Genomic DNA, 26,255 nt, shown 5'->3' with positions numbered 1-26,255 from the left:
GGCCGAAGCTGCGCCGGACACATGATTCGAGGCTGTTCCGGATGCCGTTGTTCCGAATGAAACAGTTCCGGATGCTTTGTTGTTTGCATCCATTTTCAATTGTGAAAGTGAACCACATCTTATTGTTGCTGATCGTTTATGATTTTTGCTATCTAAGCCTAAAGAAATCGTAAAGCATTAAAGAAATCTGCAATCTATTACCGTGGACCCCCGATAATTTGAACGGTACCTCATTCAAACTAACGGGGTTCATTTTTAATTTGATCTTCTGGTTACTCTATAAGCATCAGAAAAACTGGTTTCTGGCTGCGAAAAAATTGCTAGTGCTGCACTAGCAAGCGCAATTTCGTTTCTGCGAGTTGAAAATTTTTAACGCTTAGCAGTCACACATTGCAAGCGAGCGTTTGCTTACGAGTTGTCATTTGTTTGCATGCAATCACTTTCAGTGTAGTCAGACAGGAAAATTTTTGACAGTTGTCACTTTCTGCGAGCAAAATGCTCGTTGCGAGCTGGGTGCTGCGGATAGAGCCGCTTTTCTGCGCTCAAGCGAGTAGAGGGATATTTTGAAATCACTCCCATAAACAAAATTATTTTGCAGTTACTTGGCTGTCAAACATTTCCCGCTCTTCGAATTTCTCTTTCGACGCTGCATGAGGGCGCACAAATGCTCTAGACTCTACATGACTTTATGATTGTTTACATACATTCGTGCTCCGATCAGCTGCTGAATCTCGTGAAATTTCGTAACGAGTGCTTTTTAGTTCCATTCCTACTAATTTTCCACTCGAAATATAATGTGAGAATATTTGTTACAAAGAATACAAAACTCAAACAAAGTTTATTTTTATTTTTTCCCCAAATAATAACAATACTTCTCAATATTAGATCAGAAACGAACATAACCACAATCTTCAATATTTGGCTCCGGCACAAAAGAAAATTTTGGCTTCAGTTTGACAACCAAATCGATTCTATCCGCACCACCCAGGTTGCGAGTGATTTGCTTGCAACGTCTGACGGCACCTTAAATCCTCTGTCTCCAAACGAACTGTCGAACGTGTCTCCAAACGAGCATGACGTCACGATTTCAATGGAAACGTTAAGGCAGGAACTAATAACCGGGACGTGATTGTCCCGAAGAACCGATTAAAAATTCATGCAACCCAGAAGAGCTGACGAGACCAGCACCGCCAGAGGCGCTAGTGTAGTTTACTCACATTATGGTTAAATTTATTTTGAAGTGTTTCGGAAAGTGTAGACTTTTTTTGACAGACGTTTTATTTATTTACGTTTTATCTGAGAAGCAAAACGCAAAAAGTTTTGTGGTTCCGCTCGGAAGCAATCTGCGAGTCCATTGAGAAATGTTCCGGCTTGGAGGACATCGTCCTATCGGAGCGGTTGTAAGGCTGAACCACCGGCAGGCCAAGCGGTGTGATCCATTCGACGTTCCTTGCGCATACGGCGGAGATGAGCCTTGCACAATCGGTAAACCAATCTTGAATTTCTCTACCCGACGTGAACATTTCGCTCAAGGCATTGAAGGTTTTCACCGTTAAGTAACCTCTGCTAAACTAGCAGGAAAAATCGAGCAGGAAAAAAGCTCTTTCAGTGCGCCACCTGTGCCTGAACGCATGAACTATAAGCAGGAAAAAATATTTTTCCTGCTAACTTCACATTTTAAGCTTTTTTCCTGCTAACTTCACAATATTGAGCTTTTTGCCGGCTGATTTCACAGGTCGAGCTTTTTTCCTGCTGAGTTCGAATCCATACAGTTTCGCGTAGTGATGTTTTTAATTTTTATATATTTTTTAATATTTTTAATCAAAATGAATATTATGTACCATAATAAGTGAAATAATGTCTGGAATGGTGAGTAGAGATAATTTTTCATTATTAGCATTTCGAACCAAGTTTTCGGGTGGATAAAAGATAATAATTATAGTTCAATAAATAGCAGCAAATTTCGTCGGTTGGCAAATTCTGATGTGTTCAAGATTAAACCACAGAGAAATTAAACAGTAATTATAGAAAATCCAAAATTAACATCATCGCACAGATAAAACGTATTAATTATTACTTACTACGATAGCCTTTCAATTAATGATCTAAAATTGGCTAAATACCAAATACCTATCGCTAGTCAAGTTGAAAACCGAAATGAGGGACTGTCGAAGTTGGATTTTAATTAGGAAGTTAGGTTTAACGTACGGATTGCGAGATAAATCCAACTTCGCTAGTCCCGTATTCCGGTTTTCAACTTAATCGAGTTTGTGCGATTTACGCCAAAGGTTACTACTTCTTTCCATTATGCTAACAAATAGGAAATCAAATTTCATCGAAGTTTTTTGGTAACGATTTATGAATTAATAGTTTAAATAGATTATTGAATAGATCATGCAAACCCTTCACAATATTTGTTTCAGTGAGGTCAAGGAAGTAAATTAGGTATTCAAAATTTATAAAAGTTTATATTACTTTTGATAATGCAATAATAAAATTAGATAGCACAGACTGTCTGTGGAGTATATAGCACTATGAGCTTAGATATTAAATATTCCTGTGGTAGGTAGTTAGTGTGATGCAATTACTGAAATTCCTTATGAGTACCTAGTTGCATAATATTAATGCAAATAAATAATTTATTTGGGAAACTGCATAAGCTTAATATTTTACAAGATTAGGAATTAACGCATGATGAAAAGGTAGTTGTTGATTTGATGCAGCTTTTCTTTTCATAATCGCGCAAACGATTTTTGCTTTGCTGAATGCTGTTTTCAGTGAAGGATAATGAAAAATTAAAACTTGATGAATGGTTGATTTAAGTTTTGTTTACCACAGATCTGATAGAGCATTTGTTAATCAAGCCAACGATTTTATCTTGCTCATTGATTTTTTGAGTAATTTTGAAGAATGCTGTTAAGAGGTGAGCCAGCCTAGGGCTGCAAACCTCTATAATAAAGATATAAAAAAAAATAATGCTGTTTTCAATGAAGATTAATGAAGAATTAAAACTTGATGAATGGCTGCTGATCTGATGAAGCATTTGTTAACCAAGCCAACGATATTTTAAATAAATATATTTAAGCTAACGGTTTTTTCTTGCTCATTGATTTTTGAGTAATTTGAAGAACATTGTTTTTAGTGAAGATTAATGAAGAACTAAGACATGACGAGTGTTTATCATGCCTACGATATTTTCTTGCTCATTGATTTTTAAGTAATTTTGAAGAAAACTGTTTTCAGTGAAGATTAATGAAAAAATAAAACTTGATGAATGGTTGTTGATCTGATGGAGCATTTGTTAATCAAGCCAACGATTTTCCTTGCTCATTGATTGTTTGAGAAATTTTGAAGAATGCTGTTTTCAGTGAAGATTAATGAAGAATTGAATCTTGATGAATGGTTGCTGATCAGATGAAACATTTGTTAACCAAGCCAACGATATTTCCTTGCTCATTGATTTTTTATGAAATGCTGTTTTCAGTGAAGATTAATGAAGAATTAAATGTTGATGAATGGTTGCTGATCTGATGGAGCATTTCTTAGTCAAGCCAACGTTTTTTTTGATTTCTTGAGTAATTTCAAAGAACGCTGTTTTTTGTCAAGACGATTGAAGAACCACGGGGAACTAAAACTTGATGAGTGATTGCTGCAGCAGATCATAATCTAATGAAGCATTTGTTAATCATGCCAATATTTTTTTTCTTGCTACACTCAACCTTCTTTTACGGAACTTCTTTAGACGTCACTAAGTTTTACGGCTTGCTTTTTACGGCAGGTGACGTAAAAATAATTTTAAACACTATTGTCATCTAAAAGTGAACCTATAAGTAGTCACTCTTAGAAAGCCAATGAACTTAGTAGATGTTGTGCATCTTTAACCTATGCCTTGGAACAATTGTTCCATTCCAGATCATCCAAGAATTCCTTGATTTCTACACGCGTAACCAAGGCCTAAACCTTTTCCCACCCACGACTTTTTTCAAAGATTTCAATAGGAATGAATCATCTTTGAAAAAATAACTAGAACAAAAGTTATTTAGCATAGCTAAAATTAGTGGAAAACGAAAAAAAAAGTTTCGAATTGTAATTTAATAGTTAATTGATTGTTTTCAATAGTTTAACAATTCGTACTCAAAATTGATTATATTTGCAGTCTAATGGAACCATAAAAATATACCAAATATCGCTTTTTGTTGTTGAAACAATTCGATGAAGGGTGGTTAGAGGGTGTAAAATTTGATGGTGCTCCGCAAACACCATGAGCGGGAAAGGGTTAACTTCTACACGCGTAACTAAGGGTATGTTATCTCTTTCTTTAAATAGTTCACGTTTTAAAGGTCTACACGGTAGGTAGAGGTCTACACGCGTTACCAACGGGCTGATATCACTTTTGGTTCATGTCCTTTCTAATCCGTAGAATCAAAATGGATACGCCTCTAGTAACCGTAGGTAATCCATGTCAGGTAATCCAAGAACTCCTTACAGTATAGGAATTAAGATCTACACGTGTAACCAAACGGGTGATATTTCTTTTGCAAAAATGTCCATACCCAAATTGATATAAATAGTTTAGATACGCCTTCAATAGCTCTTCCTTCTCAAGTAAGCCAATAATTTCCTAGAGTATAGGCCCTGCTGAGGTTTACACACTTATCCGATGGGCAAATAATTCTTAATAAAAATGATTCTATTGCATTCCAGATCAACCAAGAATTCCCTGGAATATAGGCCTTAAGATCAACACGTGTAATCAAAGTCCAGTTTTCTCTTTAACGTATGGTTTATGTCCTTTTTGACTTATAGAGCCAAATTGGATAACTCTTCAGCAAATATTCCATTCCGAGTAATCCAACAGTCCCATTGATAGGTTTCTTGATATAGGGGAAAGTGGGGCAAGACGGCCACCCTAAGCGGTAATCTTTGTATAATAGTGAAACTCCTTCGAATGCTACTGATTTGTCCCATGATACACCTTTATGATGACCTGCCTTTGACATTAGTATCAATAAACACTGAATAATGAGGTTTCAATATCGTATAAACTGGTTTTAAAAAAGGTGTTTTTATGATGCCTATATTTATGATATGGGGCGAATTGTCCACCCCCTCGGGGCAAGACAAGCGAGGACCAAAAATTATATTAAAAGTATGCTGAATTTATTTAGAAACGGGTGACATATTCCTTGCACTTCTAGGGACTATGTTTAAATGATGTTTCGCTTGAAAATGGCGTATTCCGTGTTGATTTGTTGACGACAATATCTGAATTTGCCTAAAGGTAATTTTTACGATTAAAACCATATCCGTTGTTTAAATCATCTCTGATTCAGGCGGAACATATTTTCATGATTTTTTAAATGCATTCAAGGGTTAGGTGACTCTTAATCCTGGAGATGACCTTGTTCCTAATTGGCAATACCGCCCCAAGTCGACGTATATCCAAAGATTTATATCCTATCGATCATAATTACTGTGAATCTTTTTAAATTATTAATGTAGATAAGCTATAGTTATACGAAAGCCTTGGTTAATATCAGTTTGTGCTGAAAAATGTGTAATTTTGGCTTCAAACCTTAAATTATGTAACTACACAATTATAAGAAAATTCGAATTTCAACTAAACCATCTTAAACCCAATATTTAAAGAGCAAGTAAGGTTGTCTGTCTGCCCTTACGCTGGGATATGGATACTCTGAAGTAGTGCGTAACGGTGTAAAACCGATCATATCGACAGGCTCGGTACAACACTGAAGTTGACAATATGACGTCCCTAACATCGAATCCCAAGGTATCAGGCGACCCGTGCTGAGGGGATGAATGGCCTGAGGGGTGAAACAATTAGCCAGGCAGTTAACCTTTCCGTCCCCAACGTCTGTTTTTAAGGGCTTTCAAAAATCTAAACTGCTGTAAAAACCGCATTTCTTGACCGATTCTTTCGCAACATCATTCCATCCAGATGGATCATAATTTTCCATTTATACTAAAATCGAGATCAGTACATTCAAAGTTAATTGCCTATATGCCGGGTATTAAGCCACCCGGAGTGGAAATTAATTACTATGTCTGAAACTTGATTATGCATATGTACAACATGTGATAGATTTAGTTCGGAAAAGGTATTGGAGGGTAACCGCCCCTTCGGTGGGGTTTGATCCCACGACCCAAGTTCGCATGACAGGTGCTTTACCTACTAAGCTACGAAGGACCTCCGTCGTCCACCGCAGCTTAGCGAGTACTGATGAAACCAAATTCCCAGCACCAGGTACCAGCCGATCCCTCGCAATACATTTTCAGAACTAACTCTCTGCGGTGGACGACGGAGGTCCTTCGTAGCTTAGTAGGAAAGCACCTGTCATGCGAACTGGGGTCGTGGGATCAAACCCCACCGAAGGGCGGTTACCTCCAATACCTTTTCCGAACTAAATCTATCACATGTTGTACACATGCATAATCAAGTTTCAGACATAGTAACTAAAATCGAGGCTATCTACAGTACGGTTCCAGAATTATTCCAGATTCCGTTGGGGTCAGTTGTCCCCGGAATAAGTGGCCATTTACAATTTTAAGTCAAAATAGGTCGTGCGACACCTCAAACTTCCTGATTTTACAAAGCAATGATGGGAATGATATTTTTAGGGTTCCTAGCCCACTCGGATCCATTCCGGCCACAATCCGTAGTACCTACGGAACGACAATTTTCTTAATTGATTCGAAATAGGTCGTGCGACACCTCAAACTTCATGATTTTACAAAGCAATAATGGGAATGATATTTTTAGGGTTCCTGGTCCATTCGGACTCAATCTGGCCACATCGGTCACAATCCGGGGACCGGACGGAATGGCCATTTTCTAAATTGATTCAAAATAGGTCGTTGGACACCTCAGACCTCCTGATTTTACAAAGCAATGATGAGAATGATATTTTTAGGGTTGCTGGCCCACTCGGATTCAATCCAGCCACATCGGTCACATTCCAGGGACCCGGGAATTCCACCGAAAATTTATACAGAAATTATACCGTGAATAAAATCAACAATGGGATTTTCGGAAGCATTCCCAGATTAATTCCCAAAGAAATCCTGAAAGAATTCCGGTGGAAACTTCAAGATTTATACTGGGAGATCCTCCAGGAGTTTTTCCGAAAATTCCTCCTGGAGTTCCTCCAGGAGTTCCACCGGCAGTCCTCAAAGAGTTCCTGCAGGATTTTCTCCGAGAATTATTCCGGTAGTTTTATCGGCAGATCCTACGATCCTGAAAATTCTTCCGGGAATTTCTCCAGAATTTCCTCCGGGAATTCATTCAAGCTTTCTTTCTGGAATTCATTTAGACTTCTTCAGGAATTTATATACAGTCAAACCTCCATGAGTCGACATTGAAGGGACCATTGACTCATAGAAATATCGAGATGTAGAATAGAAAATCCTTGGAAAGCTCTTTGGAGGGACCATCACAGTAACCCAGAAAATATTTTTTAGTATGGAATAATTTGCTTCCATGAGTCGATATCGAGTCATAGAACATCGACGCATGGAGGTTTGACTGTAGAAATTCTTCCAGCAGCTCCACCGAGAATTTCTCTGGGAGCTCCTCAAGGAATTCTCCCGGAGGTCCTCTGATGATGATGATGATCCAGCTACATACCCCTAGAAAGGTTTCAGCTAGACGAGATTTGTCTATAAGATGAATTATCCAAGATTTTTTCCGAGAATTCTTCTGGTAGTTTCACTGGCAGTCCCTTCGGGGGTTCATTTGAAAATTCTCCCGGGAGTTTTTTTTTTCAGAAATTCCTACGGAAGTTATTTCAGGAATTCATCCGAGAGTTTTTCCGGGAATTCCACAGGCAATTGATCCAGGTGTTCATCCGGGAATTCTTCCGGGAGTTCCACCACTAGGTTCTTCTTCTTCTTATTGACATTACATCCCCACACTGGGACAGAGCCGCCTCGCAGCTTAGTGTTCATTAAGCACTTCCACAGTTATTAACTGCGAGGTTTCTAAGCCAAGTTGCAATTTTTGCATTCGTATATCATGAGGCTAACACGATGATACTTTTATGCCCAAGGAAGTCGAGACAATTTCCAATCTGAAAATTGCCTAGACTGGCACCGGGAATCGAACCCAGCCACCCTCAGCATGGTCTTGCTTTGTAGCCGCGCGTCTTACCGCACGGCTAAGGAGGGCCCTAGTAGCTCTTCCACCAGTAGCTCTTCCAGGAAATCATGCAGGCTTTTTTCAGGAACTCATTTAGGCATTTCAGAAATTTAGCTGGAAATTCTTCCCAAAGTTCTTCCAATAGTTTCTCTGGAAGTTCCTCTAGGAATTCTTCTAGGAGTTCCTTCTGAAATTCCTCCGGGAGTTCTTACGGGAGCCCTTCCGGCAGTTTCTACGGGAATTCTTCCAGGAGATCCACCGGCAGTTTCTATGAGCATTCCTCCGGAAGTTTCTACGGCAGATCCTCCGAGTGTTTCTCTAAGAAGGAACTCCTAGAGTAATTTCCGGACGAGCTCACGGAGGAATTTCCGGAGAAATTATCAGAAGAATTTTTGGAGGAACTTCCAGTGGATCTTCTGGAGGAATTTCTTAAAGAACTACAGGAAGAATTTTTAGAGTAACTCTCGTAAGCGCTCCTGGATGAACTTCCGTAAGAATTCCAGGAGGAACTCCTGGAAGAATTCTCAAAGGATCTCCCGGAGGAACTCCCAGGGAAATTCTCCGAGGAACTTCTGGCGGATTTTGTTATAAAAAAAAAGCCTGAATGAATTCCCGGAGGAACTACTGCTGGAACTCCCGCAGGAATTTTCAGAGGAACAGCCGTTGGAATACCCGGAGTTGAATTTCTAGAGGAACTTCCGAAATCCCATATCCCGTGAAATTCCTGCCATATATCCTCCAGGAATTCCCTGTGAAGTTCTTGAAGGGATTTCCGGAGGAACTCTTGTAAAAACTCCTGGAGGACCTCCCGAAGGAACTCTCACAAGCACTTCAGGAAGAATTCTCACAAGGAAGTCCTGAACTAATTCTTGGAGAAGTTCATGAAGGAATTTCTGGATGAATATCTATAGGAATTCCCGACAAAATACTAGGAGGAAGAAATTACCGGATGAATTAACGGAGGTTACTTCTGAAGAAATTCCTGGAAGAACTCTTGGAAGATATCTTGGAGGAACTGTCAATTTAATATCAGAATGAAATTCTGGAGTAAATTTCTAGTGAAGTGGAAAGCATTCTAGTACAATTCCGGAAAATTTCAGGAGAAATTCCTGGAGAAGTACCTGATGCAATTGCCGCGAAAATACCTGGAAGAATTTCCGAGGAAATACATGAACGAATTCCTGGAGAAATTCTAAAGAAATTTTTAGATGAATTCTTGAAGGATATTCTGAAGTAATAGCGGAAAGATTTCCAGAATGAAATCCTAGAGGATTTCATTATTAAATTTATGAAGGTATTCCCTGAAAAACTCCTGAAAGTTATCCAGGAGGAATTAAAGGAAGAGTTCCTGGAGGAATGCCCGGAGAAGTTCCTAGAAGAATTTCCAAAGGAATTTCTTACAAATTTACAAGTGATAAATTTTTTAAGAAACTTCTAGCGGAATTTTGGGAGGAAATTCCGTTTGTATTCTTGAAGGAACTCTCGAATGTATTGCTGAAGGAAATGCCGGATATTTTTCTGGAAGAATAGCCAAAGAAATGTCTAGAAGGAAAAATTGTAGAAGAAAAGAAATCTTCAAGGAATTTCCTCATGAATTTCCTAAAAACAAATTTAGTGAGGGGTTTCTAGATAAGGAGAAATTACAATTACATGAGAAAATTTTTCGAACGATTTTCAGAGGAATTTGTGGATAACTTTCCGGAGGAATTTAGAAGTTCCCAGGGAAGCTGCTAGAAGGGTTTCAAGGAGAATTCTAGAGCCCGATGTTTTTCGAATTATTTGCCCCAACCTGCCCCCTCTGGCAACGCCCTGGTATCATTCCCATCATTGCTTTGTGAAATCATAAAGTTTGAGGTGTCGCACGACCTATTTTGAATCAATTTAGAAAATGGCCATTCCGTACTCCGTAGGTCCTCCGGATTGGGGCTGGAATAAATCCGAGTGGGCCAGGAACCCTAAAAATATCATTCTCATCATTGCTTTGTAAAATCATGAAGTTTGAGGTGTCGCACGACCTATTTTGAATCAATTTAGAAAATGGTCATTCCGTTGGTCCCCGGATTATGACCGATGTGGTCGGATTGAGTCTGAGTGGGCCAGGAACCCCAAAAATATCATTCCCATCATTGCTTTGTAAAATCACGAAGTTTGAGGTGTCGCACGACCTGTTTTGACCTAAAATTGTAAAGGGCCACTTATTCCGGGGACAACATACCCAACGAAATCTGGAATATATCTGGAACCGTACTGTGGATAGCCTCGAAACAAGTCTAAATCGAAAATTGGGATCCATCCGGATGGAATGCAACTTGTTGCGAAAGAATCGGTCAAGAAATGCGATTTTTACAGAAGTATAGATTTTTGAAAGACCTTAAAAACAGACGTTGGGGACGGAAAGGTTAAGAAGCAAAAACTCATTGAAATTTGGAACTGCATTCAACTTCCTGAGTTCTCGACATCAACCAAAAAACTACCGGCAGGAAAAATATATTCTTTGGCGCAATCATCAAGTTTCACTTAAGAAGCAAAAACTCATTGAAATTTGGAACTGCATTCAACTTCACTAAACCAAGAGTTCGCGACATCAACTAAAAAACTACCAGCAGGAAAAATATATTCTTTGGCGCAATCATCAAGTTTCACTTAAGAAGCAAAAGCTCATTGAAATTTGGAACTGCATTCAACTTCACTAAACCCTGAGTTCTCGACATCAACCAAAAAACTACCAGCAGGAAACATATATTCTTTGGCGCAATCATCAAGTTTCACTTAAGAAGCAAAAACTCATTGAAATTTGGAACTGCATTCAACTTCACTAAACCAAGAGTTCGCGACATCAACCAAAAAACTACCAGCAGGAAAAATATATTCTTTGGCGCAATCATCAAGTTTCACTTAAGAAGCAAAAACTCATTGAAATTTGGAACTGCATTCAACTTCACTAAACCCTGAGTTCTCGACATCAACCAAAAAACTACCAACAGGAAAAATATATTCTTTGGCGCAATCATCAAGTTTCACTTAAGAAGCAAAAACTCATTGAAATTTGGAACTGCATTCAACTTCACTAAACCCTGAGTTCTCGACATCAACCAAAAAACTACCAGCAGGAAAAATATATTCTTTGGCGCAATCATCAAGTTTCACTTAAGAAGCAACAACTCATTGAAGTTTGGAACAGCATTTCACTTCACTAAACCAAGAGTTTTCGACATCAACCAAAAAACTACCAGCAGGAAAAATATATTCTTTGGCGCAATCATCAAGTTTCACTTAAGCAAAAACTCATTGAAATTTGGAACTGCATTCAACTTCACTAAACCCTGAGTTTTCGACATCAACCAAAAAACTACCAGCAGGAAAAATATATTCTTTGGCGCAATCATCAAGTTTCACTTAAGAAGCAAAAACTCATTGAAATTTGGAACTGCATTCAACTTCACTAAATCCTGAGTTCTCGACATCAACCAAAAAACTACCAACAGGAAAAATATATTCTTTGGCGCAATCATCAAGTTTCACTTAAGAAGCAAAAACTCATTGAAATTTGGAACTGCATTCAACTTCACTAAACCCTGAGTTCTCGACATCAACCAAAAAACTACCAGCAGGAAAAATATATTCTTTGGCGCAATCATCTTAAGAAGCAAAAGCTCATTGAAATTTGGAACTGCATTCAACTTCACTAAACCCTGAGTTTTCGACATCAACCAAAAAACTACCGCCAGGAAAAATATATTCTTTGGCGCAATCATCAAGTTTCACTTAAGAAGCAAAAACTCATTGAAATTTGGAACTGCATTCAACTTCACTAAACCCTGAGTTCCCGACATCAACCAAAAAACTACCAGCAGGAAAAATATATTCTTTGGCGCAATCATCTTAAGAAGCAAAAGCTCATTGAAATTTGGAACTGCATTCAACTTCACTAAACCCTGAGTTCTCGACATCAACCAAAAAACTACCAGCAGGAAAAATATATTCTTTGGCGCAATCATCAAGTTTCACTTAAGAAGCAAAAACTCATTGAAATTTGGAACTGCATTCAACTTCACTAAATCCTGAGTTCTCGACATCAACCAAAAAACTACCAGCAGGAAAAATATATTCTTTGGCGCAATCATCAAGTTTCACTTAAGAAGCAAAAACTCATTGAAATTTGGAACTGCATTCAACTTCACTAAACCCTGAGTTCCCGACATCAACCAAAAAACTACCAGCAGGAAAAATATATTCTTTGGCGCAATCATCTTAAGAAGCAAAAGCTCATTGAAATTTGGAACTGCATTCAACTTCACTAAACCCTGAGTTCTCGACATCAACCAAAAAACTACCAGCAGGAAAAATATATTCTTTGGCGCAATCATCAAGTTTCACTTAAGAAGCAAAAACTCATTGAAATTTGGAACTGCATTCAACATCACTAAACCCTGAGTTCTCGACATCAACCAAAAAACTACCAGCAGGAAAAATATATTCTTTGGCGCAATCATCAAGTTTCACTTAAGAAGCAAAACTCATTGAAATTTGGAACTGCATTCAACTTCACTAAACCCTGAGTTCTCGACATCAACCAAAAACTACCAGCAGGAAAAATATATTCTTTGGCGCAATCATCAAGTTTCACTTAAGAAGCAAAAACTCATTGAAATTTGGAACTGCATTCAACTTCACTAAACCCAGAGTTCTCGAAATCAACCAAAAACTACCAGCAGGAAAAATATATTCTTTGGCGCAATCATCAGTTTCACTTAAGAAGCAAAAACTCATTGAAATTTGGAACTGCATTCAACTTCACTAAACCCTGAGTTCTCGACATCAACCAAAAACTACCAGCAGGAAAAATATATTCTTTGGCGCAATCAGCAAGTTCCCCTTAAGAAGCAAAAACTCATTGAAATTTGGAACTGCATTCAACTTCACTAAACCCTGAGTTCTCGACATCAACCAAAAACTTACCAGCAGGAAAAATATATTCTTTGGCGCAATCATCAAGTTTCACTTAAGAAGCAAAACTCATTGAAATTTGGAACTGCATTCAACTTCACTAAACCCTGAGTTCTCGACATCAACCAAAAACTACCAGCAGGAAAAATATATTCTTTGGCGCAATCATCTTAAGAAGCAAAAGCTCATTGAAATTTGGAACTGCATTCAACTTCACTAAACCCTGAGTTCTCGACATCAACCAAAAACTACCAGCAGGAAAAATATATTCTTTGGCGCAATCATCAAGTTTCACTTAAGCAAAAACTCATTGAAATTTGGAACTGCATTCAACTTCACTAAACCCTGAGTTCTCGACATCAACCAAAAAACTACCAGCAGGAAAAATATATTCTTTGGCGCAATCATCATAAGAAGCAAAAGCACATTGAAATTTGGAACTGCATTCAACTTCACTAAACCCTGAGTTCTCGACATCAACCAAAAACTACCAGCAGGAAAATATATTCTTTGGCGCAATCATCAAGTTTCACTTAAGAAGCAAAACTCATTGAAATTTGGAACTGCATTCAACTTCACTAAACCCTGTGTTCTCGACACCAACCCAACAGCTACCTGCAGGAATAATCTATTCTTTGGCGCAATCATCAAGTTTCACTTAAGAAGCAAAAGCTCATTGAAATTTGGAACTGCATTCAACTTCACTAAACCCTGAGTTCTCGACATCAACCAAAAAACTACCAGCAGGAAAAATATATTCGTTGGCGCAATCATCAAGTTTCACTTAAGAAGCAACAACTGATTGAAGTTTGAAACAGCATTTCACTTCAATAAACCAAGAGTTTTCGACATCAACCAAAAAACTACCAGCAGGAAAAATATATTCGTTGGCGCAATCATCAAGTTTCACTTAAGAAGCAAAACTCATTGAAATTTGGAACTGCATTCAACTTCACTAAACCCTGAGTTCTCGACATCAACCAAAAACTACCAGCAGGAAAATATATTCTTTGGCGCAATCATCAAGTTTCACTTAAGAAGCAAAAACTCATTGAAATTTGGAACTGCATTCAACTTCACTAAACCCTGAGTTCTCGACATCAACCAAAAACTACCAGCAGGAAAATATATTCTTTGGCGCAATCATCAAGTTTCACTTAGAAGCAAAAACTCATTGAAATTTGGAACTGCATTCAACTTCACTAAACCCTGAGTTCTCGACATCAACCAAAAACTACCATATATTCTTTGCAATCATCAACTTAGCAAAAGCTCATTGAAATTTGGAACTGCATTCAACTTCACTAAACCCTGAGTTCTCGACATCAACCAAAAAACTACCAGCAGGAAAAATATATTCTTTGGCGCAATCATCAAGTTTCACTTAAGAAGCAAAAACTCATTGAAATTTGGAACTGCATTCAACTTCACTAAACCCTGAGTTCTCGACATCAACCAAAAAACTACCAGCAGGAAAAATATATTCTTTGGCGCAATCATCTTAAGAAGCAAAGCTCATTGAAATTTGGAACTGCATTCAACTTCACTAAACCCTGAGTTCTCGACATCAACCAAAAAACTACCAGCAGGAAAAATATATTCTTTGGCGCAATCATCAAGTTTCACTTAAGAAGCAAAAACTCATTGAAATTTGGAACTGCATTCAACTCCACTAAACCCTGAGTTCTCGACATCAACCAAAAAACTACCAGCAGGAAAAATATATTCTTTGGCACCAATCATCAAGTTTCTTAGAAGCAAAAGCTCATTGAAATTTGGAACTGCATTCAACTTCACTAAGCCCTGAGTTCTCGACATCAACCAAAAAACTACCAGCAGGAAAAATATATTCTTTGGCGCAATCATCAAGTTTCACTTAAGCAAAAACTCATTGAAATTTGGAACTGCATTCAACTTCACTAAACCCTGAGTTTTCGACATCAACCAAAAAACTACCAGCAGGAAAAATATATTCTTTGGCGCAATCATCAAGTTTCACTTAAGAAGCAAAAACTCATTGAAATTTGGAACTGCATTCAACTTCACTAAATCCTGAGTTCTCGACATCAACCAAAAAACTACCAGCAGGAAAAATATATTCTTTGGCGCAATCATCTTAAGAAGCAAAAGCTCATTGAAATTTGGAACTGCATTCAACTTCACTAAACCCTGAGTTTTCGACATCAACCAAAAAACTACCAGCTGGAAAAATATATTCTTTGGCGCAATCATCAAGTTTCACTTAAGAAGCAAAAACTCATTGAAATTTGGAACTGCATTCAACTTCACTAAATCCTGAGTTCTCGACATCAACCAAAAAACTACCAGCAGGAAAAATATATTCTTTGGCGCAATCATCTTAAGAAGCAAAAGCTCATTGAAATTTGGAACTGCATTCAACTTCACTAAACCCTGAGTTTTCGACATCAACCAAAAAACTACCAGCTGGAAAAATATATTCTTTGGCGCAATCATCAAGTTTCACTTAAGAAGCAAAAACTCATTGAAATTTGGAACTGCATTCAACTTCACTAAACCCTGAGTTCCCGACATCAACCAAAAAACTACCAGCAGGAAAAATATATTCTTTGGCGCAATCATCTTAAGAAGCAAAAGCTCATTGAAATTTGGAACTGCATTCAACTTCACTAAACCCTGAGTTCTCGACATCAACCAAAAAACTACCAGCAGGAAAAATATATTCTTTGGCGCAATCATCAAGTTTCACTTAAGAAGCAAAACTCATTGAAATTTGGAACTGCATTCAACTTCACTAAACCCTGAGTTCTCGACATCAACCAAAAACTACCAGCAGGAAAAATATATTCTTTGGCGCAATCATCAAGTTTCACTTAAGAAGCAAAACTCATTGAAATTTGGAACTGCATTCAACTTCACTAAACCCTGAGTTCTCGACATCAACCAAAAAACTACCAGCAGGAAAAATATATTCTTTGGCGCAATCATCAAGTTTCACTTAAGAAGCAAAAACTCATTGAAATTTGGAACTGCATTCAACTTCACTAAACCCTGAGTTCTCGACATCAACCAAAAAACTACCAGCAGGAAAAATATATTCTTTGGCGCAATCATCAAGTTTCACTTAAGAAGCAAAAACTCATTGAAATTTGGAACTGCATTCAACTTCCTGAGTTCTCGACATCAACCAAAAAACTACCGGCAGGAAAAATATATTCTTTGGCGCAATCATCAAGTTTCACTTAAGAAGCAAAAACTCATTGAAATTTGGAACTGCATTCAACTTCACTAAACCCTGAGTTCCCGACATCAACCAAAAAACTACCAGCAGGAAAAATATATTCTTTGGCGCAATCATCTTAAGAAGCAAAAGCTCATTGAAATTTGGAACTGCATTCAACTTCACTAAACCCTGAGTTCTCGACATCAACCAAAAAACTACCAGCAGGAAAAATATATTCTTTGGCGCAATCATCAAGTTTCACTTAAGAAGCAAAAACTCATTGAAATTTGGAACTGCATTCAACATCACTAAACCCTGAGTTCTCGACATCAACCAAAAAACTACCAGCAGGAAAAATATATTCTTTGGCGCAATCATCAAGTTTCACTTAAGAAGCAAAACTCATTGAAATTTGGAACTGCATTCAACTTCACTAAACCCTGAGTTCTCGACATCAACCAAAAAACTACCAGCAGGAAAAATATATTCTTTGGCGCAATCATCAAGTTTCACTTAAGAAGCAAAAACTCATTGAAATTTGGAACTGCATTCAACTTCACTAAACCCTGAGTTCTCGACATCAACCAAAAAACTACCAGCAGGAAAAATATATTCTTTGGCGCAATCATCTTAAGAAGCAAAAGCTCATTGAAATTTGGAACTGCATTCAACTTCACTAAACCCTGAGTTCTCGACATCAACCAAAAAACTACCAGCAGGAAAAATATATTCTTTGGCGCAATCATCCAGATTCACCTAAGAAGCAACAACACATTGAAATTTGGAAATGCATTCAACTTCACTAAAACCTGCGTTCTCGACATCAACCAAAGATCTAGCAGCTGGAAAAATATGTTCTTTGGCGCGATCATCTTAAGAAGCAAAAGCTCATTGAAATTTGGAACTGCATTCAACTTCACTAAACCCTGAGTTCTCGACATCAACCAAAAAACTACCAGCAGGAAAAATATATTCTTTGGCGCAATCATCAAGTTTCACTTAAGAAGCAAAAACTCATTGAAATTTGGAACTGCATTCAACTCCACTAAACCCTGAGTTCTCGACATCAACCAAAAAACTACCAGCAGGAAAAATATATTCTTTGGCGCAATCATCAAGTTTCACTTAAGAAGCAAAAACTCATTGAAATTTGGAACTGCATTCAACTTCACTAAACCCTGAGTTCTCGACATCAACCAAAAAACTACCAGCAGGAAAAATATATTCTTTGGCGCAATCATCTTAAGAAGCAAAAGCTCATTGAAATTTGGAACTGCATTCAACTTCACTAAACCCTGAGTTCTCGACATCAACCAAAAAACTACCAGCAGGAAAAATATATTCTTTGGCGCAATCATCAAGTTTCACTTAAGAAGCAAAAACTCATTGAAATTTGGAACTGCATTCAACTTCACTAAACCCTGAGTTCTCGACATCAACCAAAAAACTACCAGCAGGAAAAATATATTCTTTGGCGCAATCATCTTAAGAAGCAAAGCTCATTGAAATTTGGAACTGCATTCAACTTCACTAAACCCTGAGTTCTCGACATCAACCAAAAACTACCAGCAGGAAAAATATATTCTTTGGCGCAATCATCAAGTTTCACTTAAGAAGCAAAAACTCATTGAAATTTGGAACTGCATTCAACTCCACTAAAACCCTGAGTTCTCGACATCAACCAAAAACTACCAGCAGGAAAATATATTCTTTGGCGCAATCATCTTAAAGAAGCAAAAGCTCATTGAAATTTGGAACTGCATTCAACTTCACTAAACCCTGAGTTCTCGACATCAACCAAAAACTACCAGCAGGAAAAATATATTCTTTGGCGCAATCATCAAGTTTCACTTAAGAAGCAAAACTCATTGAAATTTGGAACTGCATTCAACTTCACTAAACCCTGAGTTCTCGACATCAACCAAAAACTACCAGCAGGAAAAATATATTCTTTGGCGCAATCATCAAGTTTCACTTAAGAAGCAAAAACTCATTGAAATTTGGAACTGCATTCAACTTCACTAAACCCTGAGTTCTCGACATCAACCAAAAACTACCAGCAGGAAAATATATTCTTTGGCGCAATCATCAAGTTTCACTTAAGAAGCAAAACTCATTGAAATTTGGAACTGCATTCAACTTCCTGAGTTCTCGACATCAACCAAAAACTACCAGCAGGAAAAATATATTCTTTGGCGCAATCATCAAGTTTCACTTAAGAAGCAAAAACTCATTGAAATTTGGAACTGCATTCAACTTCACTAAACCCTGAGTTCTCGACATCAACCAAAAAACTACCAGCAGGAAAAATATATTCTTTGGCGCAATCATCTTAAGAAGCAAAAGCTCATTGAAATTTGGAACTGCATTCAACTTCACTAAACCCTGAGTTCTCGACATCAACCAAAAAACTACCAGCAGGAAAAATATATTCTTTGGCGCAATCATCAAGTTTCACTTAAGAAGCAAAAACTCATTGAAATTTGGAACTGCATTCAACATCACTAAACCCTGAGTTCTCGACATCAACCAAAAAACTACCAGCAGGAAAAATATATTCTTTGGCGCAATCATCAAGTTTCACTTAAGAAGCAAAAACTCATTGAAATTTGGAACTGCATTCAACTTCACTAAACCCTGAGTTCTCGACATCAACCAAAAAACTACCAGCAGGAAAAATATATTCTTTGGCGCAATCATCAAGTTTCACTTAAGAAGCCAACACTCATTGAAATTTGGAACTGCATTCAACTTCACTAAACCCTGAGTTCTCGACATCAACCAAAAAACTACCAGCAGGAAAAATATATTCTTTGGCGCAATCATCTTAAGAAGCAAAAGCTCATTGAAATTTGGAACTGCATTCAACTTCACTAAACCCTGAGTTCTCGACATCAACCAAAAAACTACCAGCAGGAAAAATATATTCTTTGGCGCAATCATCAAGTTTCACTTAAGAAGCAAAAACTCATTGAAATTTGGAACTGCATTCAACTTCACTAAACCCTGAGTTCTCGACATCAACCAAAAAACTACCAGCAGGAAAAATATATTCTTTGGCGCAATCATCTTAAGAAGCAAAAGCTCATTGAAATTTGGAACTGCATTCAACTTCACTAAACCCTGAGTTCTCGACATCAACCAAAAAACTACCAGCAGGAAAAATATATTCTTTGGCGCAATCATCAAGTTTCACTTAAGAAGCAAAAACTCATTGAAATTTGGAACTGCATTCAACTCCACTAAACCCTGAGTTCTCGACATCAACCAAAAAACTACCAACAGGAAAAATATATTCTTTGGCGCAATCATCAAGTTTCACTTAAGAAGCAAAAACTCATTGAAATTTGGAACTGCATTCAACTTCACTAAACCCTGAGTTCTCGACATCAACCAAAAAACTACCAGCAGGAAAAATATATTCTTTGGCGCAATCATCTTAAGAAGCAAAAGCTCATTGAAATTTGGAACTGCATTCAACTTCACTAAACCCTGAGTTCTCGACATCAACCAAAACACTACCAGCAGGAAAAATATATTCTTTGGCGCAATCATCAAGTTTCACTTAAGAAGCAAAACTCATTGAAATTTGGAACTGCATTCAACTTCACTAAACCCTGAGTTCTCGACATCAACCAAAAAACTACCAGCAGGAAAAATATATTCTTTGGCGCAATCATCTTAAGAAGCAAAAGCTCATTGAAATTTGGAACTGCATTCAACTTCACTAAACCCTGAGTTCTCGACATCAACCAAAAAACTACCAGCAGGAAAAATATATTCTTTGGCGCAATCATCAAGTTTCACTTAAGAAGCAAAAACTCATTGAAATTTGGAACTGCATTCAACTCCACTAAACCCTGAGTTCTCGACATCAACCAAAAAACTACCAGCAGGAAAAATATATTCTTTGGCGCAATCATCTTAAGAAGCAAAAGCTCATTGAAATTTGGAACTGCATTCAACTTCACTAAGCCCTGAGTTCTCGACATCAACCAAAAAACTACCAGCAGGAAAAATATATTCTTTGGCGCAATCATCAAGTTTCACTTAAGCAAAAACTCATTGAAATTTGGAACTGCATTCAACTTCACTAAACCCTGAGTTTTCGACATCAACCAAAAACTACCAGCAGGAAAAATATATTCTTTGGCGCAATCATCAAGTTTCACTTAAGAAGCAAAAACTCATTGAAATTTGGAACTGCATTCAACTCCACTAAACCCTGAGTTCTCGACATCAACCAAAAAACTACCAGCAGGAAAAATATATTCTTTGGCGCAATCATCTTAAGAAGCAAAAGCTCATTGAAATTTGGAACTGCATTCAACTTCACTAAGCCCTGAGTTCTCGACATCAACCAAAAAACTACCAGCAGGAAAAATATATTCTTTGGCGCAATCATCAAGTTTCACTTAAGCAAAAACTCATTGAAATTTGGAACTGCATTCAACTTCACTAAACCCTGAGTTTTCGACATCAACCAAAAAACTACCAGCAGGAAAAATATATTCTTTGGCGCAATCATCAAGTTTCACTTAAGAAGCAAAAACTCATTGAAATTTGGAACTGCATTCAACTCCACTAAACCCTGAGTTTTCGACATCAACCAAAAAACTACCAGCAGGAAAAATATATTCTTTGGCGCAATCATCAAGTTTCACTTAAGAAGCAAAAACTCATTGAAATTTGGAACTGCATTCAACTCCACTAAACCCTGAGTTTTCGACATCAACCAAAAAACTACCAGCAGGAAAAATATATTCTTTGGCGCAATCATCAAGTTTCACTTAAGAAGCAAAAACTCATTGAAATTTGGAACTGCATTCAACTTCACTAAATCCTGAGTTCTCGACATCAACCAAAAAACTACCAGCAGGAAAAATATATTCTTTGGCGCAATCATCTTAAGAAGCAAAAGCTCATTGAAATTTGGAACTGCATTCAACTTCACTAAGCCCTGAGTTCTCGACATCAACCAAAAAACTACCAGCAGGAAAAATATATTCTTTGGCGCAATCATCTTAAGAAGCAAAAGCTCATTGAAATTTGGAACTGCATTCAACTTCACTAAGCCCTGAGTTCTCGACATCAACCAAAAAACTACCAGCAGGAAAAATATATTCTTTGGCGCAATCATCAAGTTTCACTTAAGAAGCAAAAACTCATTGAAATTTGGAACTGCATTCAACTCCACTAAACCCTGAGTTTTCGACATCAACCAAAAAACTACCAGCAGGAAAAATATATTCTTTGGCGCAATCATCAAGTTTCACTTAAGAAGCAAAAACTCATTGAAATTTGGAACTGCATTCAACTTCCTGAGTTCTCGACATCAACCAAAAAACTACCGGCAGGAAAAATATATTCTTTGGCGCAATCATCAAGTTTCACTTAAGAAGCAAAAACTCATTGAAATTTGGAACTGCATTCAACTTCACTAAACCCTGAGTTCTCGACATCAACCAAAAAACTACCAACAGGAAAAATATATTCTTTGGCGCAATCATCAAGTTTCACTTAAGAAGCAAAAACTCATTGAAATTTGGAACTGCATTCAACTTCACTAAACCAAGAGTTCGCGACATCAACTAAAAAACTACCAGCAGGAAAAATATATTCTTTGGCGCAATCATCAAGTTTCACTTAAGAAGCAAAAACTCATTGAAATTTGGAACTGCATTCAACTTCACTAAACCCTGAGTTCTCGACATCAACCAAAAAACTACCAGCAGGAAAAATATATTCTTTGGCGCAATCATCTTAAGAAGCAAAAGCTCATTGAAATTTGGAACTGCATTCAACTTCACTGAACCCTGAGTTCTCGACATCAACCAAAAAACTACCAGCAGGAAAAATATATTCTTTGGCGCAATCATCAAGTTTCACTTAAGAAGCAACAACTCATTGAAGTTTGGAACTGCATTCAACTTCACTAAACCCTGAGTTCTCGACATCAACCAAAAAACTACCAGCAGGAAAAATATATTCTTTGGCGCAATCATCAAGTTTCACTTAAGAAGCAACAACTCATTGAAGTTTGGAACTGCATTCAACTTCACTAAACCCTGAGTTCTCGACATCAACCAAAAAACTACCAGCAGGAAAAATATATTCTTTGGCGCAATCATCAAGTTTCACTTAAGAAGCAACAACTCATTGAAGTTTGGAACAGCATTTCACTTCACTAAACCAAGAGTTCTCGACATCAACCAAAAAACTACCAGCAGGAAAAATATATTCTTTGGCGCAATCATCAAGTTTCACTTAAGCAAAAACTCATTGAAATTTGGAACTGCATTCAACTTCACTAAACCCTGAGTTTTCGACATCAACCAAAAAACTACCAGCAGGAAAAATATATTCTTTGGCGCAATCATCAAGTTTCACTTAAGAAGCAAAAACTCATTGAAATTTGGAACTGCATTCAACTTCACTAAACCCTGAGTTCTCGACATCAACCAAAAATCTATTCTTTGGCGCAATCATCAAGTTTCATTTAAAACGCGAGAACCAAAACGCGTTGATACAGTTATCGTAAAGTTAGCTTAATGTGCTGAGTTTATTCATAAATCTGTAGGTACATTTATTACTACTTCATACACTGCTTTGTAAACGACATAATTTGGAAAAATATCTTCTAGAAACTTAGTCTAATTGGAACGTAATGGAATAAAGGTATTAACAAATTATTGTACATATTTAATTCATCACTGTTGTCAATTTTGTTTTATGTATATAATTCTCTTAAATATTGCTTTATAGTAATTTCAATATTTCAATGCATGACTGTGATCTCAGCAGGAAAAATTTGAATTTTGTGAAGCCAGCAGGAAAAAAATTAAGCTTTCGAAAGCTCTAGAGCTTCAAATGTCACATGTAGATGGCGCCACCATGGAAGTCGAAAAATTTTACCCACTCGATTTTTTTTCCTGCTCGTTTAACACCAGCGTTAAGTAGCTGGAAGCGGACCAAACCCATTCTTTGGGAAAATCTTCGATGTATTCCAACTGGCGGGCGGTTTGTTTCCGAGAACCGAAGCGCGTCACGCCGTACACAGTGGTCATGACAGTTTTTTTTATAACTTTCCGTTGTATGCGACCTTCAAGGATCTGTGCAACTTTCACGCCATTCTCAGAATCTTTGGCACGATTTTCTTCTACTAAGGCAGCTACCGCACTGTATACATCCTGGGGTACATGAGAAGGGGCGAGATTAACGCTCTTTGCTCTAACCGTAGCGTGGGGCCCTCCTTAGCCGTGTGGTAAGACGCGCGGCTACAAAGCAAGACCATGCTGAGGGTGGCTGGGTTCGATTCCCGGTGCCGGTCTAGGCAATTTTCGGATTGGAAATTGTCTCGATTTCCCTGGGCATAAAGTATCATCGTGTTAGCCTCGTGATATACGAATGCAAAAATGGTTAATAACTGTGGAAGTGCTTAATGAACACTAAGCTGCGAGGCGGCTCTGTCCCAGTGTGGGGATGTAATGCCAATAAGAAGCTCCAACCGTATCTCGACCCAACGCTGCATAGTGCTGTAGACCATTGCACGAACCATCTTGATGGATAGGGAAGCCACTCATGAATTTTGCTGGATCAGGGCATCGAAGCACCTTTGCAACTTCTATGAAGCATCCCAAAGTTTGCCACGGTTCGTCAGATGTACTTCCCCACATTCGACCGGTCAAGGGTCGATCAGCAGAATCTAAAATATCGTCCATTATTTCGTCTGCGTACTTCAAACGATCCTCAACTGACACTCGCTTCTTCAATCCGGTTAGGTTGATGCAATGCAACTTCAACCATTTAAAGTTTAAATGGTTTAAAGCCATCTTGACCCAAGGGCTTCTTTTGGTGAAAGATCATCAAACTGCGAGCCAGATCGTGTCCCAAATGGTTCAAATGGGGTGGAATCGGGTATACTCTTCCACGAAAATCTATGTTTTGCGGAAGCCAAAATACTTTGTCCCGGAAATGGTTGGCCAATGATAGCCGGTACAGTGCATCGCACCACAAGCTGTACGTACATGTCTCCTTCCTTCCGCCGATGCGTCATCTTTTGGCGCATCATTTTAAAACGATCGTAGCCGGTCATTTCATTTCGCGGTATGGTTTCAACAATTCCAGGAAGCGCACTCAGTGGTTCCGGAATATCGAGTTTAGCATTGCCTCCATTGTTGAACACCTCCAGAATTATATTCAAAACTTCCTCGTGGATTTTTTAAGGAATAGCAGCTAGTTAATTGAGTGCATCGAGCGTAGGGTACATATCTTGGGGATTTGCCTGGTTGATGCGTTCGGACTGTTGATGGGCTTGTTGAGGTAGCCGCAGCTCTGGGCCACGACGCTAACTGGATATCCAAACTGAATCCATCGTTCCTATTAGGTATAATGGACAAGTCTTTGCCACAGTTGTCTCGAGTTATCGCTACTGGTTTCTTCCGACAACACATCGCAATACAAACTGTAGATTTCACACGTCTTGTCCAACACTCCGCTTTTTCGTTTTTGCTCCACGTTATATCGAGACTCAACCTTGTAGCCAAGTTCTTTTTGCAGTTGCGATTGGACATAACTGAATGTATCTGATCCCTCGAGCAACATCTGGGCTTCATCCAAGATAATTTCGGTGAACTGTGCCACGCTCAGAACCTTGAGGTACGGAAACAGGTTGATGGCACGGTTAGATTTTGATTCTGTTACTGCTTTCAATGTGTTAAGATCCCGTTGGAATGTCAAAGTGATTTGTTTAGCCCAAACTTTCCAAAGCTCTTCAAGTTCTTTGCGCTAGAATTAAAAAACAAGTGTTTTAGAAATTGTTGGTTGGTAAAATAACCAATTTTAATGGTATGGGAGGTAATCTACAAACAATCCTCTATGAGGAAAGCTCGAAGCTCTGGATTGTTGAAAGTCACCTTCAATAGGTGTCACTACTTACGTATTGCTTAACTGTATCATTTGGGGTTTTGGATGCTCTTCACCGTTAGGTGCCCCTTCAATTCCAATTCCACTTGAGCTTTGCTAAATTCTTCCAGTTGGTCCCGCGTAAATCCTGCCTTCGGTTCCATTATTTCAGAACCAGCCACTTTAACATCTCCTCCACTGATGTGCCTTTCGTTGGGAGGCCTGACATTCTCGTTGAGTGAGTTCAATAGGTGATTGTCATACAGCAACTGTGGGGCAGTATAGTTAGGTTTGTACTCCGGCTTCAACTCACAGAACAAATTCAGCACAGTTTCCCGCTAATCGCGCACAAATTTGCTTTGGTTCAACACAGCGTCCATTGTGAATCCTTTGGCCTCCGCTTCCTTGAGATACGTTATCGAATCTGCCTTCACGTCATCAGTGGTTTCCAATCTACCAAGACACTCGACAATGGCAGCATATGTTTGAGGCGTTGGTTCAATATTATCCTCTTTCAGAATCATCAAAATATGTTTTATTTTTAAAACATTGCCATTCTCAGCGTAACCATGTAACAGAAGGTTATATATTCCAATATCTGAAACTTTGCGTTTTCGTTTATGCCTGTAATTGAGCACGGTTGCGTAGGCACGATTGATCATCCCATTGGCGAGACAAATGTCCAAATAGGCTGACAATGTTACGTGGAAGCTTTTGTCTCGAGCCAACAGTTCTATTTCTGGATTCTTGTAATACTTTGATGAGAATTTTTTTTCTTTGTTCTGAGATTGTTTGCCTTTCTTTGATTTTTTGGTTTTTGAGCGCTGGACAGTTCAAGCATCTCTTCTTCGATTAAAGTCTCGTTAGCGTCTAAAAATTCTTCCTCTACCATATCCTCTGCAACGGCAGCATCTCGGAGGTAATAAATCAACAGTTGTTCAGTCAGCAGTCGTTTTTACTTATTCGTCGCCCGGAGAATCACCGTTAAAAAACATCACAACGTAGGGTCGAAAATTTGTGAATTGAATTCTTATGGTGATTTTCTTT

General features: G+C 38.1%; 1 long non-coding RNA gene and 1 pseudogene across 1 annotated transcript in view; one reads left to right on the top strand and one right to left on the bottom strand.

Annotated features, from left to right (window-relative positions):
• The window catches only part of LOC134228018 (uncharacterized), a 593,534-nt gene that overhangs the window by 502,123 nt on the left and 65,156 nt on the right, over positions 1-26,255 (top strand). The window lies entirely within an intron of this gene.
• LOC134227701 (uncharacterized) lies at positions 1,293-26,203 on the bottom strand (annotated as a pseudogene).

Source organism: Armigeres subalbatus, chromosome 3 (assembly GCF_024139115.2).
Source record: "Armigeres subalbatus isolate Guangzhou_Male chromosome 3, GZ_Asu_2, whole genome shotgun sequence".
In the NCBI taxonomy this organism is placed as follows: domain Eukaryota; kingdom Metazoa; phylum Arthropoda; class Insecta; order Diptera; family Culicidae; genus Armigeres; species Armigeres subalbatus.
The sequence above is the reverse complement of the archived record's forward strand: the minus strand, read 5'-3'. Positions and strand labels throughout refer to the sequence as shown.